This window comes from Styela clava, chromosome 14 (assembly GCF_964204865.1).
Source record: "Styela clava chromosome 14, kaStyClav1.hap1.2, whole genome shotgun sequence".
In the NCBI taxonomy this organism is placed as follows: domain Eukaryota; kingdom Metazoa; phylum Chordata; class Ascidiacea; order Stolidobranchia; family Styelidae; genus Styela; species Styela clava.
In genome coordinates, this window is record NC_135263.1 from 18,888,338 (window position 1) to 18,895,176 (window position 6,839).

Sequence of the window (6,839 nt, forward strand, 5' to 3'; positions counted from 1 at the left end):
CAAATAAATCAGTTATTTCTCACTTAGAAATTTACTGGAGAAGTCAAGAAAATTAAATGAATGTACATACCATAGTGAACAGAAATATTACAATTAGTCTTTTTTTAGTTAATGTGGTTATATATTCGAACAAAGGCAATATTCTTTTTAGAAACAGGTTAACGACACTAACAGATGTCCGAAAAAAAATAATATTTATTAAATCAACTTCAATATTTAATTCACTTTCTTCTGAATTGTTTCCGAAACCCACTATCTCGAAGTCGACTTTTCCTCTATAAGTGTACTATTGTTTTTGCAGTCAATACAAACAAAAATCTGTGCTATTTTGGTTGCTTTTGGCACACGTGCCTAAATTATTTTGACTATTTTTTTCTTACACTTGCAGTTTGCCAACTCAAGAACTGATTTGGGGGGTGGAAGTAGATCCATCAATTTAACCCGCAAAACACCCTTATCAAGAACACATCTATGGCCGATAGATGGTAGAATAATTGGTCTTGGTTCAAGGCAACAATGATGAAGTCCTGCCTGATAATTTGCCATTAGCTTGCTTGTTTCTTGTCCCACATGCTTCTTCAGTGAATCATTGTTGGGTGGGAGAGTACTATAATACATATGTTTGCCAGTGTTAAAAAGACATGCCTTGGTATCATTTACATTCTTCATATCTAGCCAATTTAAGCTGCTTGCAAATGTTTTGGTTCTCATATACCTTTATGCTTCAAGACTTCTTGTTATATCCATTTTGCGCTGATAGCAGCAGGGATTAGAGCCTAGAGGTTGGATTGGTGGAACATTGTCGTTTTATTTTGTAGTACAGTATCTAAAATGAGGAAGAAAATCATATTTGGAACAGCATGAGTGTAAAAATACCACTAAATACTGACTAACACTTTTAATACATAATGCATTTTTTAATGCATTATATTTATGTAGGCTACTCAATGAGCGTATATGGGCCATTCCAAGCAAAAGTTGAATTCCATCAATTTTTTTAAAAGTGTAGTGAAAGTAATTTTTTTGCATTTTTTATATCAAACAACGTTGGAATTTTTTTAGACTGCATTCATTCCACCGAAAAAGTTAAAATTTCACCAAGGTTTTTGAAGGTTTATAAAAAATGGCCTGAGATGTAGAAATTTTGATATATTTGAGATATTTTGTGATGATTCGTGACACAAAGTGTTTGATTGTGTGATACAGTTATTTCATATGAAATAGATCCATCCATCTACAGCTGACCAATTTAATTGTTACGTCATGTAGAAGTCTGCGTTCATTGGCCCATGATACCGATGAAGAAGACAAAATCATATTTATTGTAGTAAAAGCGTTTTTTCCGTAAAACGAGCAACTTTTGGAAGTGGGAACAAGGCAATATTTGTTACTAAATTTCTAAGGAACATTTTAAAATCATTTTCAGGTAGTTACTTTATGCGCGCTACGAAACTGAAAGATAAACGCCCCCGTCTCGCGGCCTAATACAACATTTCCTGTATTTAGTAACAGGTATAGATTAAGAATGGCGAATGTCAGTAAGACTATTATGCCTGGTGCTTCACTACTACTGCTGTAATTTGTGGACGAATGTGAGGTAGACATTCTCCTAACTCTCTAAGAGAGGACCCCCCCCCCCAATAATTTCGTCTATAATTAAACACATGTTGTTTCCGCTTTACGAAAAAGTGCGATAGTCGAGCGCGCACAATTGGTTATTTAAGATTTACCGATATTATAACTGTTATCTTACAATAATTGTACACGAGAGCGCCTTCAGAGCACCTTGCTTATTGCAAAAGATGCGCGGCTGCACCGGTAAGACGTGATCTCGAAACGCATTTATGATCACGCGCTTCGATTTTGCTCGCCCTTCCGCGTTCCACGTTATGCCCTTATTAGTATCGCAGGTATTCTCACCGTTGCACAATCTAATTATTTTTTGTTACAATTTGATTTTTCCATTGCCAAAATCATTCAATAGTGTTATTGTCAGCACTTGCGACAGAAATAAAAAAGGCTAACAAAATGTATTTCTTTTAAACAATTGAATATTATTATCGATAAAAACACTAAAATGGTTTATGGTATAAACCGCTGGACGTATCTTTTCACGTTATGAATTTCGTGCAAGGCCCTAGCATAATATATTGATGGCAATGATCATAACATTTACTTTGACGAAATGCTTATTCGACTTTTCAGACTGCAGAAACTATTCGAAAAAGGTAACCGTTTTTGTTTTCAAGATATGGAATAATCGTCAATTCTACCACGGATATTTACGAATAACTGAATAGTTACTAATTTTGAAACGTGGCAGAGGTGTTTTTTAAAATATCAAATTTACAAGAAATCTAGTGAAGTTGCCCTAGCCAAAATAGCATATATGAATCCTGAGACCATTTAAGCAAAGTATTTCAAGTTGATGAATATATATATATATATATATATATGAACATATGTATCTAATACGGTAGTTAAGTAGACATACCGTGCTAAAAAAGCGATAGTTATGTAGACGGAAAATTGGGTAGACATTTTCCTGTCCGCTCAATAATTCCACGTTCCATAATTAAAACGTTTTGCGTTTTTTTTTTATCTGAAATCTCTTTTTCTCTGATAAAACAGTATCAAAAATAATATGTTCTTTCAATATTTTTAAAATATCTGCATATTTTCGCCAACTTTAAGGGGACAGTAGTTCTGCTGGTTTATAATCAACGGGTATAATTTTCGTACATCAAGTGGACATTTTGTTTATGAAAAAATCTTTTAATTTCTCTGTATATGTCTTTACGATTTTTGCAGAGTAAGTTTGATAATTTTGATACAATACCCAGGCAGAATATGAAAGTCGTCCGTTCTGTTTTTGCAATACAAGCTCAATAAACTGAATGAGACCTCAATTCACAACCGTACTAAAGAGGCTTTGTTTCGCAATAGTGAAACTGTCGGGTTGAGATCAGTCGCCAAGAACTTTACCACGTTTGCCGTTTCGTTCGCAAGTAGCCTGGACGCCGTGAGGGGATTGGGATCTTCATGAGTGCGTGATTGCAGGAATTTAGATAAAAAGAAACAGTTGTGTTAGTTAGGCCATGGGCCGAAATCTGTAAAGCGCTTAAAAAATCGAGTTCGTGGTGACTCTTGAGGGGGGACCTAAATTTTGGTGGGTTAGAAAGCTAAAAGCTCAATTAACTAAACATAAAAAGTTGACATCTCTAAAGTGGAGCATTACTTCACAATTAACGATGACGTCACGTGCCCTCACAACCCATATCTACTATATAATATTCTACTTAAACCTAGGATTTGCACGTTGAATACCGAAACCTTTGACGGATTTGTAAAAAATTAGGGGGTAAGTTTTTGTATCAGATGACGTCACAATTTGCTCTTTGGTCAAATGTGACGTCATAACTGCTTTTCAACATTTATTTTTCTGTTATTGTGCGGAGACTAAGTAATCTGCAATGACCATCCCTGCTGTTTCCTATCGATACACACAGAAACGGATATTTCAAAACTAGTTTTTTATGGCATATTCTTCCGTAAAAGTAACAAAAATAATGTGAAAGTAAAATTAAATTAAACTTTCAAAAACACTATGTTATGAAAAGAACACAAAATGAGTACAGAGAGAGCAAGAGCGCGTTTGGCCAAAAATACTAAAAAAACAAAAGTATTTCTCATGTCCTAATAATTATGTAATCAGCGTCACCTGCTATAAAATCTACTATGACAATTGTAAGAATTGCAAAAAAAAAGCAATTAAAATATTAAAAATGAACAAGCACGCGGCTAATATGGTGCATATATCACTATTGAATATGTTTAAATAAAAATAATTCGTTCTAACTCGTATAATGTATATATATCACTATTTTAGTTGTTTGGGCTGGACTTCATGAAAGTTAAAACCATATTTCGATATTAATATAATCGTCTTCCTCACGCATGACATCCGCGTTGCTACAATCGTTGCAACTGCACAAACTGGAGCATGAGAACCCTGACTTCACACAAGGGCATTTGGTGTTCTTGCAAATTCAATTTGGCGCATCTGCATTTAGAGTGGTTTAGCACTGAGTTTGGGGCAATTTGTTTTGAAATCCATTTAATACTTATAATTCCATCATTTACAATCCATCCGTGGCCATCAGGATTTGGAGCAGATATAAAATTTTGTAGTGCTCTCCTGTGTATGACACACTGGTAGTTTGCACGCGCTGAATGGAGTACGATAGCATCCTCAGATGGGGGCATACAGGGTTCGTCTAGCGATTTCTTTTGAAATATTTCAAAACGTACTTTGTTAACAGACATCTCACCAGAGTAACCATAAAGAGTGCAAACAAACTTTGAAAGTTGAATATAAATATTTTCAGGAATGTACCACTGATCCCCTAACTTTGAAAAAGCCTATCTAAAAGCCTATATCGCATACCCTTCACTTTTCCCTTTCCACCGAAAGCGGTAACGGTGTCACATCCGCTAAATACATGTAGACTCGGAATAGCTTTACAAATGACATTTCCGAAGTGGTTAACCATCGTTCTGATTGATAACATCCTGGACTGCGAACCACTTCCAGTTAAAAAATACGAATTACATCCAATATCGGTAGAATGTGCCAATGACAATATCAATACATCGGTATCAGAACTATTAATAATGGTTCCATTACATTTGAACCCACGTACATTTGAACCCATGACAATTGCACCTGTATGCTATTGCACCTATGGATTTTTTTTTGTTTCACGGATAGTTAAACCCATACTAACCCTAACCCATGGGTTTTAGCACCCGCATATAGATTAAACCCGTGTATATACGCATGGGTTCAAATGTACATGGGTTCAAATGTACGGTCACCATTAATAATAATTACGTCGTTAAATCCCGATGAACATTGCTTTGCGTGTAATAAAAGCTTGGTATCTGCTTCTTCGTGATCGTTGACCAAAGAAGGCTCGCCCGGTACGCAAAGCTGAAATTGATGCAGTGACACTCAGAATCGTGGCCGATAAAAATTTTCATATTTCCCGCAGGACGAGGAGGTTGATAATTCGGAGCAAACAAAATTAAACATTCCACGAGAGCCTCCTTATTCATGCCGGAAAACAAAAACTTTTTAAACTGTTTCGGCGTTTTTTGTTTTAATTCTATTATTTTGATGATTTCGCTTTCATTCGATGATCGGGGACACCTTTCAAAATTTTTTATGCTAGTATCTGGATAGGTGTCACACGGTTCCATTACATTTGAACCCACGTACATTTGAACCCATGACAATTGCACCTGTATGCTATTGCACCTTTGGAATTTTTTTTGTTTCACGGATAGTTAAACCCATACTAACCCTAACCCATGGGTTTTAGCACCCGCATATAGATTGAACCCGTGGATATACCCATGGGTTCAAATGTACATGGGTTCAAATGTACGGTCACCGTGTCACACACAAAGTCAACCCTGTTACAATTGTAAGACTTTGCCATATTAATTATTCTGACGAAAATCAAATTCAAGAGTGTTCCAAAAGTTTCCGGAATATTATTCAACGATTGCAGTAAAGCCATACCATCTATTACGAGAGCTGCATTCAATGGATATGATTTGACTAATACTTCTGGTACACTATTTTCCAATTCGTGCAAGAGCCTAGCTTTATTAGTTCTCACCGGCGTTCCGTTTGTTGATCCAATAGATGCGGGGATAGCAGTAAATGGATATTCTAGCATTTCTTGGAGTTCTATATTTTTCGTTTTCCCAATAAGTAGAAGCCTATAGAAATTATCTTCTGATTTTTTAGAGAAGTGTGGTACTTTTTCGTTAATTTTGGCGCTACCCAAAGCAAATGTTCTTGATTTTCATTGGAGTAAATATACTTACAGTTGAATTAGCAAGAATTCGGTTTCGGCAAAATAAATCTGCGTTGCTTTTTCCCAGTCTACATGCGTCTTCCATACCCATTTTAATAGCATTTGATGCCACGGACCCCGAAGAAAAGTTCTAAACCCAACGGGTCGGTCATGAAGGTCACCGTATCGACTATTGATTGCACGTTTTTTTGTTCTCTGATTGAATTAGCAGAATCAAGGTCTTTGCATTGTCGTCTAGTAGCATCTTTTCCAGTCATTTCTCTGCATGCCATAGAAATAAGAGCGCGTTGCCTGTTACAGTCCTTCGCGACCCCTTATCGATTGCTATGAATCTCTGTCGTTATTTCCCGTGTTTATTTCAATTTTTCATATAATTCCGTTATACACTTTTGTGTTGTGTCTTCATTGATTCTTGCATGATAAAAATAAATTATCTGAATCTGCATTGATGGTGTGATAGGAGCCATCTATTTACAGCATATTTGTTTAAAGATAGCCCACGAATTCCGCCTCGGGTTTTAAAATCTCTGTTCAAAGTTTGCTCAATTATTTGATCGCAGGCAATTTGGCTGAAACCATATTGAGCATGATGCTGTACAGAAAAAATACCCTGCTTTAAATACTGATATATTTAAAGATGACTTGATGACTAATTTTTCATTTCGGACAAATAGACTGAGACATATCTCGCATAATTGATATGATCATACGCAAAAAAACATGGTAGCATTTTATAAAGTGTAGCAAGATGGAGATGTCATAAGCCGTCTCTAGTATCACGAATAAATTGCAGCAGAAGTTCAACCATATCGATATAAGATATATATATCGATATAACTCCATAAACTGAATGTTTTATTCAACTTGCTCTGATGCTCTATAAAATACTGGTAATCCGCCAGTAGACTTCTCACTTCCTCGCTTTCACATATTTGTTTGAATAATTGAGGG